The following is a 14345-nucleotide window of genomic DNA, read 5'->3' as shown; positions in this document are numbered from 1 at the left end:
AAGGAGAATATTAGAGCAGTAGTTAGGCCTACTATACTTAATAATAATGTCAATTGGAAAGTGTTTGAATCTGATGCACAAATTCTCAGTTTCTTGTAGAATGAATAAAATATCTTGAATAGGAATCAATCAAGATTACAAGACTAGTATGGGGATCAAATCATTAATCTTAATTCCAACAAGCTTCCCAAAGCTCTAATTACCTTAGAAAGTGGTTTCACTCTTGATGATCAAGCAAGAGATAGAGGTATGAACTTTTTTGCAAGTAAGGATGATTACACACTAGTCATGGTTACTAATGGAAAGACTCTAAACAGGGAAAGGTATGTACTGAAATTGAATAAGAAAATTTCAGTCATCTGTGTCAAGAATTCAGTGATGCATTTGCATGGACATATCATGACTTAAAGGGTTTTGGACCAAGCCTATTTCAACATACCATAGATTTAAGTGATAATGTCAAACCTATTAGACAAAAATTGAGGTCAATGAATCCCAAGATTGAACCATTAATGAGAAAGGAGCTATCTAAGTTGATTGAGGCTAACATTATCTTTCCTATCAGCACTCATCATGGGTAGAAAATCCTTTCCCTATTAGGAAGAAGAGTGGAGAAATTAGAATATGTGTAGACTTTAGGGAACATAAATGCTGATCTTAGATTGGTTTTGACAATTGAGTGTCAACATACTTAATCATTTACTCACTTCATGCCAAACTAGTAATACATGATGAGTAGAGTCACTCCTATGCTGAGTCACTCAAGTGTCAAGTAGTTAGACCATGTTGAGTGATTCAAGTGCTAAGTAAGACAATTAATGTCAAGTAGTTTAGGTGCCAAGCCAAAAGTAGAGTTATAGTAAGTACCAAGCATCATTAACTTCAAGTGCTGAGTAACATAGATTGGACATAGTTTTTTGTAATGGCACAAACAACTATGTAAACCATTTTTTATACCAACTTATGGATAGATCTCAATATTTTGGAGATAAGGACAAATCTATTTGAATTCCCTATGCAATTACATGCAACCAATTAGAAAATAGGAAGAGTTAAGTGGAAATATGGATGAATCTTAGCCATAGATTCATACGTAACCCTAAGCCACCAAAGTCTTTATGAGGAAGATGATGCCCTAAACATTTGGTATTAAGAGAGAGTAGTGATAGAAGGAAGATATCAAAGGGGTGAATGATCAAATTTTTCAGAGAATATTCAAGGTGATTTAGTAGTGAGAAACAATTATAGAATTTGTTAAGTGTAGAACAGAAGGTAGAGCACGCAACATTATTATATTAGATTAGAGAAGAACAAGAAGGAAATTATACATATTTGATCTTTGATCAAGCAATCTAGTGCCATTCATAAGATTTATGCTGAGACATTTTAACAGGTGATTTCAGTAAAATCTCCTAGGTGGAGTAGTCCTAATAGATTGAGCCAAATCCTTTAATAGGGTGACATTCCAAGTGAATGATCTAAAGTCCTTTAACTAGGAACACTTCTAACAAGGTGTTAAAATCCTCTAACAAGGTGAGACTTAACAGTCTTTGTAAACCTTTAGCAGATCATGTTTCATGGTCAACTTATTGTAACCTTAATTGGCTATACTTTATTGCTGCAGGAGTAAAGATTTGTTGGTGTCATCCCCACCCCAGTTTTACCTTCTTATTTGGAGGCTGTTTGGGTAATCATATTTGGTGTCAAGTGTGTATTTGTGATTGCATTTTTTAGATGATTTTTATTTTAGTTTATTCATTGAATACATCTAATGAATGGTGAAAATTTTAATTGTTGAAGTTTGAACTTCTAATTCACCCCCCTCAGAAGTATATGTTTCCCATTTGTAATTCCAACAATTGGTATCATAGCTAATTTCTCAAAAGGAGAAGCTTTCTAGACTAGAGAAAAGATCTTGAAATGGAAGTTCACAAACTAGGAAAGATTATTGAGAACTAAGGAATTGAGATACATCTCATTCTACATTCACTAGATGAGGCCAGAGAGGAGTTAAGGAAATCCTTAAAGAGAAGGAAATAGAGAGCCATTAAAAAGAATGAAACACAATACAAAGATATCAACACCACCAATCTATTTGCAAATGGAGACTCAAATGAATTTGATGTAGCAATTGTAGATCTAATGGAAAAGAATAGAGTACAAGCTAAGAAGATCAAAAATCTCAAGCTAGAACAAGAATCTTAAGCCATAATGCTATGTGAGGTAACTAAATAGAAGAAGAAATATATATAAGCAAGGCCATGATTGAATAAGACAAGAGAACTCTAAAAAATAGACTAGAAGAGAAGTCAATAGATCTTACCAAAATCTCCAACATGCAATTGGATACCCTAAGCTAGATGATGAATGCTCATCCTGAGTTGAATGTCAAAGACATTGAGATAACTACATTGAAGTTGTAGAATGAACAATTGGAAAATGACCTAAGAAGAGAAAGAGAGATCACTAAAAGTTTCAACAAGCCAAATGAACCCATTAGGTACTTTGAGAAATTACTAAAATCCCCTAGATCCAACAATGATACATTGGGACTAGGGTACACAAGCACTGAAGAAGGAGAATCATCCAAAGTTCCTGAAGAAAGTAATAACAAAGGTAAGAACTCCAAATCCACTTGTTATTATTGTGGTAAGAAAGGAAATATTGTTAATTTGTGTAGGAGCAAGATTGAAAATCATCATGTCAAACCTAAGAACACACTAGTACATTTGAGCTCATCTTTTGACCATTATTGGTTGATATTTTGACCCAGGTTGATCAAAATTTGGACCAAAAAATTGGTCAAAAATTTTCACATCAAAATTTTGACCAATCTAGTGCTCAAAAACCTTCTAGAGCCATGGTGCAAGTTCTACCAGGTAGTGGTCAAAATTTTGACCAATGCTCGTAGAACTACCAAGCACTGGTCAAAATTTTGACCAATGCCTAGGTGTAAATTTTTTTCAGACATTCTATAAAATAGTTCACATGCCTTGCGTATGATTTGACATTTTTCATGCATCCTACACTCTCTCATTTGGCTGATGATGGATTATAGAGAGTGATCTAAAAGAATGATGCTAAAAACACACACAATAAAATCCAAAAGAAATTGTTTTATAAAATTCTTGAAAACACCAACTATAACTAATCAAATTGTCTTAAACACTAATAGTAACTAATATGCTTCTTCACTAATATGCCCAAAACAATAAGCAAACTCAAAAACTATGCACAAAAGGTTATATGCTAAAAGGAAATCATTTAGGAGATACATAATATGGGGAGAGTGGGACAATCCCTAGCTGACACTTGCTCTAGAGTATGAAGCTACACAGATTGAAGTATTTGAGAAAATGGTTTTTCATAACCACATTTATAGAGGCTGGAAATTGATTCATTGGAGTCCCTCATTTGGCATGACTTTGACTAAGGTTGAGCTGGAGTATCTAGAGGGACACATATCAAAAAGTGTTTATGCTATTTTCAATGTGGTTAATTTAGTAGATATAGCTACTAATTTTCTCAAAGGACTTCTACCTAGTTTGGGTTTGGCTATCTAGACTACAACCCCATGGACAATTCCTAGAAATGCTATTGTTGTAGTCAATGGTCAGTTTCTTGACCACCTTTTTCCATAGGTAAAGAAGGTTTGCATCCCACTAATTTATAGCCCTTGCTTCCTTTTCATCAAAAACTTGTTCAATCCTATTGTCAAAGGTGAACATAGCATTAGCATTTTTAGGGTCACTTCCCATGTATAGAAACAAATGCTCTCTGCTAATAGGGATGTCATTGTATTGCATTATGTGGGATCCAGTCTTGTATGTGTTATGATCTGATGTCCTCATTTTAACCTGCTAATATTTTTTGTATCAATATATACACTTTAGAAATAGCAAGTTCCTTCTAGTTCCACTTTATCAAAAATAGGATCAAATGAAGTTGGTTTTCTAATATATTTATTAATTTCAATAAAAATTTGAACTATTAATGGTAGTACTAGCACCATAACCCTTATAAAATCCAGAAAGTGAAAATTAGAACTTGCACATGAATGTGATGAATACAAAAAGAAAACTTAAATATTAAAACCCATGAAGTAAGTGTGACATGTCTTAAAGCTAGAAGGAAAGTACAGTCTAACTGGTGTTTTTCTTATTCAAACCCCATTAAATGTCCTCATTAGTTTCATTGAGTTAATCCCCTGACTAAGACTTGAGAAACATATTTCTATAGCATTTAACATAAATTAGGGCCATGAAATGTTATCACTTATATTATATGCATAGATTATCCAACTCAAGGGAAGCTTCCTATCTTTTTGAAGTTGCTTACCATTTGGTACTGCTACTTTATTGTTTCTAACTCCAAATTGTGCATCTCACTACCATTCACATTAAATTAGTAAAGAGTTGTGTGCTCAAGACTACCCATAAAATGAATTTTATTAGACTAATTGTTGCTATTTGAAAGAGAAAATATTAACCTGTCTTCCATCCATGCAACACTGTACAAATCTCCAAGGCATGTGAAATACTCTTGAGGGGGTGACGGGGACACTCTGAGATGGTAAGTTCCCCAGCTATTTTCTTTTGCACTGGCAACTATTGTAGAGTAGATATTCAGATCTTTTGGTAGAAGACCTTCACAAATACTTCTTCTTTCACATGCCTCAATATAAATGAGCTAATGATGCAAATGGTTAAATCAATGAGCCACCAAAGAAAGAAAACTAAACATGGACTTAAAGTGCATTGCTAATTCTTCAAAAATGAGGAAAAAACAATAGTCCTACATTTCTTCAATGGTTGTATTTCCTCACCATTTCTTTAAATGTGCCAAAAACATGTTTTTTCTTTGGGACTTCAATGAAATCATTTTCAAATAGATAAGGAAGGGTGGGCATACCTGCAATCACAACTAACATCATCATCACCTCTATGTATCATAGTTGCATAAGTCATACTGATTTCTTCTAACAAATGATTAGAAAAACATGAGAACTGTATTTGCCGCAAATGATGGAGACTTCAAGTGGAAAATGTTAAAGATTTCTAGTAAAAAGCTATAGTTGTAGACAAAAAACAATAAATGAATGAATGAATGAAGATTTTTAATGACATCCATGAGATCAATCTAATGGACCATGAATCAAAGCCTAAATGATTACACATATTAAGTTGACAAAGGATGTGACATGGAATGGCTTATGACCAATTCCATTCTTTTATGACTAACATGTAGCAAATATCTAAAAATGCATATGAGTGGACACATTAGGGCATTGGGAGGGAATATGCATAGTTTTCCCTATCTAAGATGGTTGAAAATGCATCTTGTTCTACAAAAGACAATAAATGAATGATCGACCATATTAAGCCTACTAAACAAGTGACATGGAATGAGTTAAGCTTGATTCCATTCTTGCATTAGTTTTGAGCTATTCCAAATGACTACAAAAGCATATGGAGGAACATATTAGAGTACTATCAAGAATATGCATAGATTATTTTAGTGTAGGAATACTATTTTTCTAGAAACAAGCCCAATAAATCTGATCAGTCCAGTAGAGAATCTATAAAAAGTGAGGTAAAATTCACTATTGCGACAATTTTAGAAACAATGGGATATGTCTCTATCATAAATGGGACAATGTCATTCAAAAATTCTTTAAATAACAATCCAATTTAGTATATGGAGGGTTATACAACCTAGAGCAGTTAGGAAATCTATTCTAAAAAATAATGCAAAAATGTTAAGCTTTTAGATTCTCTTTAGTTTGAGTATTCATTGACAATTTGGAAATTCCACTAGAGACAATTAAAGGTAGCAATTCAAATTTTAAAAAAATATAGTTACTCACCAAGTACTCCAGGTCCTCCATGGTCAAAGTAATTGGGGCCAATGTCCACCACTTTACCAAGGAGGAGATCTTTCATGCACTCCAATGCCCACTCTCTAGAAAGGGTCCCAAAGAACTTGACAAGGGCCTAAAAAGTTCTAGAATCAGTAAGGGAATTGATAGTTTCTATGCAATTTCAAGAGCATAGGATGTTTCACAGACCTGTGGCTCAATAACGTGGGTGTTAACAATGACATGTTTGATATTAGGGAACTCTATATAGTGTTGTAATCAAACTTACAATATTAGTGATGCATAAATATTTCCTAAGAAACTATTTGACATAAGGAAAAATAGAGTAAACCTAAAAAATATTTCGACAAAAATTCATATAGACAATATTTCATACAAAATATTCAATCTATATTAAAGCTCAAGTGTACTCCCAATGAATCACCTACCTGAAGTGCATGCATATATAAACCAGCTTTCTCACACAACTATGCTATATGAGGACGGTCATAGTGACTAAAAATTCCATTTGCCAAGATAGCATTAGCAACATTAGGTAAAATGACCAAATTAATCTCAAGAACCTACAAGGAAAATAAAATTATAAAAGACAAAACCACAATAATTTCTACAATCAACAATGTATAAATAGTTACATTTTCACTCTTTCCAAACTTTGCACATTAGTGTACTTTTAAACTAGGTTTAAAAGCTAGTTGATTCATGATCATATTAACAACTTGCCTTAGTTTGAAGATGCACATGTTTTGGAAAATTAGGCTTCAAAACATCCAACAAAAACAATGTTGCTCATGGATCATATTACGCTGTATATAGATTTAAATTGGAAACAAAAGTATAGTAAGTTAAAAAGAAGTTTCCTTATGGTCTCCATAGTCTACCAAACCTTTTAAACATTTTCAATCCATCTTGTAAGATACTATCACCCTAGCTACACCTTTCAAGGCTAACACTGAATGAAACACTCCATTGCATTTTCTCAAGCTATGTGTTCTTTTCAATAGCAGATAGCTAGAATGGTATATCAAACATTTAGATACTAGAATTATTGGAGAATAGTATTTATCTAATTGACAACTAGCTATGAAGAAACTAAACCATTTTTATTGCTGCCAGTACATCGAGGATTTTATAATCTAGATAATATTAGTAGCCTCTTTCTCTTTCCTAATATTGGCAAATGACAATTCCTCGATTGGGATACTAGTTAGCAGAACATCATAATCTTGTAAATACTTAAAATTATATATTATCAGGCTTGCAATAAAGCAAGGAGTAACATTGCATGCCATTTGGTGTGACATTCCTCCTTGCAAGCTAATAAATTTTGTATCTTAGTTTAGTTCTCTATGCCTTGCAAGGCATGCTATAGTGAGCACATGCAATTGTCAATGTTGGGATGTCAGCACATTATAGGAAAGTGGAAGCACATTATAGATTTCCAACCATTCATTGAGAAGTTTCAATTATTTTTCAATTACAAACATCATAGATGTTACAAGAGAAACTTACCAATGACATATGCCTAAGTCACAATCCAAATTTATAGGCATAATAAAAGAGACCTTTGGGAATACCACAGAACTACAGATTTTCCACCCCTCTTCATAAGAATTCCACCAACCAGAGTTGCCCAATAGTCTCCAAAAATTGACCAAACAATGGTCTAAATGAATGGGAAAATTTTGTTAGTATCCCATGAAAATAAAGGCCAAATAACCACATGTGCAAATCTACATTTACTATGTGGTACAAGCCATCATACTCTTATCAAAAGGCTGCACCTTTTTGTGAAACACATCAATTTCAAGTAAGACAACAATAGTCTTCCAAGCTTGACCTGCTGAAGTCATCCTTTGAAGGATGAGTTGCTAGAAAACCACCTATGGTCTTTAAAGATGTATTCTGGAATGGATTGGTATTATACTATTAGGAAGAACATGATTTGAATTTCTTGAGGCTTGGCTGAGTCCTCTACATGATTCTTCTGCCCAGGCCACCCAATTAGTTAATCTAAGAATTGATGCATGATATATAATATCATTTCATCAAGTCCAAAGTGTCTCTGAACATTCAAAAAAGATGGAATTTCAAAAATTGAAACATAAATTGAGCATAATTTATCTCTCTAAAGATTCAAAAGTAGTTGAATTGAAGAAATTGAAATATGCAACATCATTGTTATCAACACTTACCAGATTTTTGGCCCCTGAAAGGTTTCCTCTTTTAGCAAGATTCACAACAAGCTCAAGGTTGTTGAGCTAGAGAAATGCAACACATACATCAGTTAATATATGGAGAGCATTAAATGGAAGGCTAGCTTTAGTCAAAATACCATATATCAAAAAACCACCTATCCACTAACAAAAGGCACAATTGTAGCTTCATTGACAGTTGCAAGAAAAACTTTCCCTCTTCAACTAATAGCAAAGAATCCACCAACTACTATTTTTTTAGATGTTAAAAAGATTGGATCTAGACTAATCCTATTCCTATAAATTTATGTTGATGTTTCCAAATCGTAAAACAAATAAAAGTCGTAGCTTTGTAATTACATATATTAGACTATACTTATGTGATATTTGTTAATATTAAAGAATTGCATTAGGAGACCAATATCTCAAATAATCCCTATAGCATGGTGATTAGAAAATCATTTTGTCTGCATTGATACTAGAAAATCATTAGCAAAATCTACTGGGAAAAATAGATCCACTTGTTTCTTTGTGAACCCTAGCTTCCTTGATTACATTAAAAAAATTCAAAATTGAAACTTATATATTCACTTCCACTCTATTTACCAATGTCATACATAATAGAAAATAATGAGTCCACTTTAGCTCAAACTACAATAGCATTAATTTCATACCTCATGGATATTCCAGAAAGCACCATGCCAAAATTTTTGGTGAACCTAGCGAGCCCAATGCTCCATTCTAACCTGTATACAAAAAAATGAACTTAGTAGAAATCATGTCAAAGCTAACCACTATCATTGGAAGAGATTGAAGGATTCATATTAGATAATCTTATTGGAAAATGGGGTCATGTTTGAATCATAGGTTAAGTGGTGGAGTTCTTATATTTGTATTTAATAAAAACTAAAGTATATAGGACTAGGAATGACAAAACTAATCTTTGTTTGAATACTTGAAAGCATTTTACCTAATTTTCCATATTTGGCCTAATTGAGGGCTATTGTCCCTAAAGCCTTAATTTGACCCAAGTTTGCTAAGAGCCCTAGAAATGGGGTAAGCCCTTAGAGAAGTGGAGTCCACTTGGATAGACAGAGGTCAGCTTTGGGTAAAGGCTGGTAACCTTGCTTGGCATCTTGCAGTGGGTTGGGTGCTACTAGGCACTTAAGAAGATTTTGGTGGATTAAGGTTGTAGAATTTGCATCAGTTGAGGTGAGATATGAGCACATATTTTGGGCAGCTTACAAGTTACACTACCTCAACTTGGTGATGCAAGTAATTGATGTCCAAATAAAGTGGGTGAAAGAAATAGTGTGCATTGTTCAAGCACATCATTCTTTTCTTTGGAGCATTATGATTTTAGGATACGTAGATGATGAATTGATCAAGCTTTAGACCCTTCCAAATAAAAGTGGCATAAAAGATGACTTATTGGGATGAGAAGATGAGAGGTAGATGGATTTAGGTTTTGCGATTCCTTGGTATGTTAGTTTGAGCTTCACTTGGTTTCAAGAATACTATAATATTCTCTACTTAACAAGGCCAACCACATGAAGGTGGAAACTCATCTGGCCTCACCCCCCTCCCCCTAATATCAATCTAAATTCCACATTAACATCTAATTACATACTTCATTCATTTCATTCATCCATTTATGAAGTATAATATTCAATCAATACAATCACTTAACATTCATTAATACACAATAGCAATCAAGACTTTGTATTATATTATCAGAAGATTTTACAAAAGTTTTTCCATGTTCAACTGTAGGCACCCAGGGGAAAAGAACAAGGCAAAGAAAACCCCCGATATAGCCCAAGACTAGAGTCTTGTATACAAGGAGGCATACCTCCTTTTATACAAGGGGAGGATTTCTGATAGAAGAACCTCCAAAAAAAATACAAGGTTGGATCAAAATTCATCTTAGCTAGATTCCCTTCCTAACATATTGGGGGTTATAAATAACAGTAGCTAAGAGGGTTACAAATATTAATGTTGGAGTAAATTGGAGTGACAAAATTTTGAGGAGATCTTTGGCTTGGTTAAAGAAATGGTGGACACTGGAGGTAAATGTTGCAATCCTTGAATAACCTACAATAAAAAAAAATATATTCCATGGAAATGAAAAGAAGGGGGTAAGGGGTTAATAGGTCTTACCCCCCTAAAATAAATATTTGACAAGCCACCTATTCTCAAAATAGGAATTTGTAAAACTATTTAGCACCTTACACTTCTAGGCTTGGTCACAAATAGAAATTTACAGATACAGAGGAGAGAGTATGAATGATTCAGATCTGCATATGTATACATATACAGGTATATATACATCAAGCATCTATGACCTCCTTACTTCTATCAATCATTGGTATTGATTTTTTTCTAATGTCACATTCTAGAACACTTATGACATTCTCTTATTCATTGTTTGGTTTTCACGGAGCGTGTGAAGGAGTTGGAGCATGTGATTTTGTTGTTGTTGAATTTTAGCATCTGTCAAAGTAATTATTTGACTCACGTATACATACCTATGTATGTATATGTATGCATATATGTATATGCATACATATATACACATAGATATGTATATAGATCAATTGAGTATATTTCATACCTTTGATTATAGTAGGCTTGTTAAAGACACTTGCTATACTAATAATCTACATATGTATACATATATAGGTATATATACTTATGGGAGATAGTTTGTATATATATATATATATATATATATATATATATATATATATATATATATATATATATATATATATATATATATATATATATATATATATATATATATATATATATATATATATATATATATATATAGACATACATACATATATACATATATGGAAATACACATTTAAACATATATATCTACATAAATACAATTGTAAATATATATATATATATATATATATATATATACACACACACACACACACACACACACACACACACACACACACACACACACCTACACCTATATATATAACTGATTGGGTTTCTAATCTCAACTTGGTCAACATTGTTGATTTAAGGCTGCTTCTTCTAGCCTTGTACTTTCTTCTTTGCTAGTTTTTCTTAAATAGAACTCTACATCCAACCCCAATTTCAAGTGATTTGGCAATGCATCTATTTGTTGCAAAAAACAATACCCATTTCTTGTTTTAGTTTTTGATAGGTCTTGCTCAACTCTTTCATTTGGAGAGAAGGTTTCTGTCATGCCAGCATTGCATAAAACATCTCAAGGTATACACACACACACACACACACACACACACACACACACACACACACACACACACACACACACATATGTAGATATGTACATATAGGTATATATGTTTAAACACATATATAAAATGTGTGTTTATATTCAAAAAAATGCAATTGGCAGGTATAAAGCTAAATCACAAAACCTTTGCTAGTATTATTGCTTCTTGTGTCAAAAAAAGAGCTTTGGATGGTGGGATGCTATTGACATGCCCATGATACTCAGTTTGGATTTTGTAATTATGTAGATTGTATTTGTTGAAAATAATCTAGTTTGTCATTTCTAAGATACTTCTCTCGTTGAACCTTTAATTGTTCTTGATGTGCTCAGCTTGGAGAATTTTTGAAATCTTTGAGTTGTAATTTGGGGACTCTAATGGAAAAAATACTTCTTCAGAGTTTCCAAAATAAATACCAAACCTAGGCCATTCACAATAAACAAACCCTCGTCAATTTTGCAAAGTGCTTCGTAGAGTTCAATTAAAGTGCTTCTCTCATCCATAAAGAAAGTTCACTCCATAAAGTCCAACACAACTCACTAAACCAATAAATCCTAAGTCAATAACATCTTTCCCTAAACAAGAAGGCTTAAAGTGTGTCTAGCAATGAACCTATAGAAATCTCACAATAATCCAACCCTGTCTACATTTTTTGATAATAACAAACTAGATGTCAATGGAAGCTTTGATACCATTGGCATTTTTTAAAATATCATTGAAAATTTAAGGATTCCAACCTAGAATAGAATAATTGTACCCCAAATTCTCAGCTTTTGTAATCTTAGGGCAGGGAGCAAAGGATTTATCATTTACCTTGAGACATTCTCTAGCCATGTCTAGAGAACTTACCACTAAAACAGGGTGGCTACTAAATTTGAGATGCATAATAGGGCCATAGATCGATGAAACTGAGTGTAGAATCTAATGAATTGGCCTAATTTTATCTTTGAGAAGATGAAGGTTTCCAATCATAGGAATAGCCCTAGGGCCAGAAGGGAGACAAATTCTATAATTTCCAAGGCTTTTCAGTAGAATTGTAGTACATCAATTTTGGCAATTGCTACTTTATGCTCATTCTCTCTCTTAGAGAATGAAAAAAAAACCATGCAAACCTATTTTAGCATTTCCTCATCATCTTATATTTCAAGAATAGGTTTTAGGCTTTCAAGAAACTTAATTATCTTGTAAATGGCTCCTGCTGTGAAATTTAACATTAGAAACATGACATCTTGAAAGAAGGGAAATTAAGCTTTTTGGTGATGCTAGCAATAAATTTGTAGATTGATGGTTGAATTTCATTGAAAGAGATTCCATCTGAGCACAATAATTTAGTGTCTACAAGATGGGGTAATGCCCAAATTTCCTACTATTGTAGATATTCATAGGGAGATTCCAAATGCTTCACAACCTCAGGGGTTACTTCACATTCAATCAAAACAAATATCTTTTTCTTTCCTAGATATCTTAATATGAGAGCAACATGAGTTCAAAGTTGGGGTTGATCTATTCTACTAAGATTATCAACCAAATTAGGTACAATTTATTTGTTGATATCTTCATTTTTTAAGTTTTACAGTTTTGGGAGCTAAATCAAAGTTGCAAATTGTCTTTCTAGGTCACAATTGAAATTTTCATATATAGTTGATAGCAAATGAAAACCCAATTCAACCACCCTATTGTAAACTTCTCAATGATTGAAATTAGTTCACAGATCAAATTTTGCCTCATTTTATTCTTCCATGAATCAAGAACATCTATTTGAAATACAAAATTCTTGCACATGGTTATTTATCCTCAGACTCATCATATTTGCTAAATGATGCTTGGAGATTTTTAATTTCTATAGCTCATCATATTTTTTGAACGAATGCTTGGAGATTCTTAATTTATATACCTCATCATATTTTCTTTAAAGATTCTATTGAGCAAGTGGAAAGATAGAAATTGTGCTAATTTTGTCAATTGTATTGTGGATCACGATGTTTCACCTTATGCTAAAGCTATATAATTTTCACAAGAAAGACTATTGCAGCTCCTAATAGGACAATAGGCATCGAAAAAAACACATAGTCTAGTGATTCAACCTCAATATGCCCTAAATTCTACTAGAGATACAAATATTTTATGTTGGGTTGAGATTTCTGAGCCATAAATAGTGTAACTTGGACTATATATAGAACGTTTAGACATTATGTTTGAAGCCATTTTTTTAATCTTTGTAAGGGTACATTGCATGAGAACATTATCATGCCAATAGGGTTAAACATGTAAAAAAAACTTACCTCCAACAAGCTTCACACTCAAAGCCAATTCAATAGTATGTGAACCAAAAATAGAGAAGCTATGGGATGAGAAACATATATTAAATAGGGTTGCAGACAAGAACATAGGGAATATTTTTACTCTTCACGATGGTCCCACCTTATGCCAATGGATATTTTCATATTGTGCATGCCTTGAACAAGATACTAAAATATTTTATGAATAGATATAAGTTGCTAGGTGCTCCTGCAGCTCCCATGCTCCAAATGGAATGCTTGTATAGCTCCTGCATGCGCTCCATGAAACATAACAATAAACCCCAACTTGCCCTTTTTTCATTTTAACATGTTGATCTTATGTTGGTCAAAATTTTGACCAACATGGGCATGGATTAAAAAAAAAGATATTTTTCCTTCCATATTCTAACCAATCTAAAACATTTTAATAGATGGTAAAAAAGTTTGGTCTAAAAATGGGGTCAAATGTACTAGTGACATGACTCACTATCATAAATGCAATAAGCAAGGTTATTAGACACATGAATGTAGAAATAGAACCATGTATGAACCAAGATTTGAAGGTTATTGTTACATTTGTTAGAAATATGGACATAGAGCCTCTAAATGCAGATCCAAATCCATGTGGTCACCATATAAGTCAACAAGAGAAAGAAGCCATTGACACTTTTGTAATTGGGATTACAACACAAGACAAAGCTATCATTAT

At 32.9% G+C, this 14345-nt stretch overlaps 1 pseudogene; it reads right to left on the bottom strand.

The window, feature by feature from the left end:
* Positions 1 to 3536: 3536 nt before the first annotated feature.
* Positions 3537 to 4909, bottom strand: LOC149577586 (vacuolar-processing enzyme-like; annotated as a pseudogene).
* Between the last annotated feature and the right edge of the window lie 9436 nt (positions 4910 to 14345).

Source organism: Cupressus sempervirens, chromosome 1, assembly GCF_028749045.1.
Source record: "Cupressus sempervirens isolate cs-2001-9-10 chromosome 1, ASM2874904v1, whole genome shotgun sequence".
Lineage (NCBI taxonomy): Eukaryota > Viridiplantae > Streptophyta > Pinopsida > Cupressales > Cupressaceae > Cupressus > Cupressus sempervirens.
Note: the sequence above shows the minus strand (reverse complement) of the source record. Positions and strands in the feature narration are given on the sequence as shown.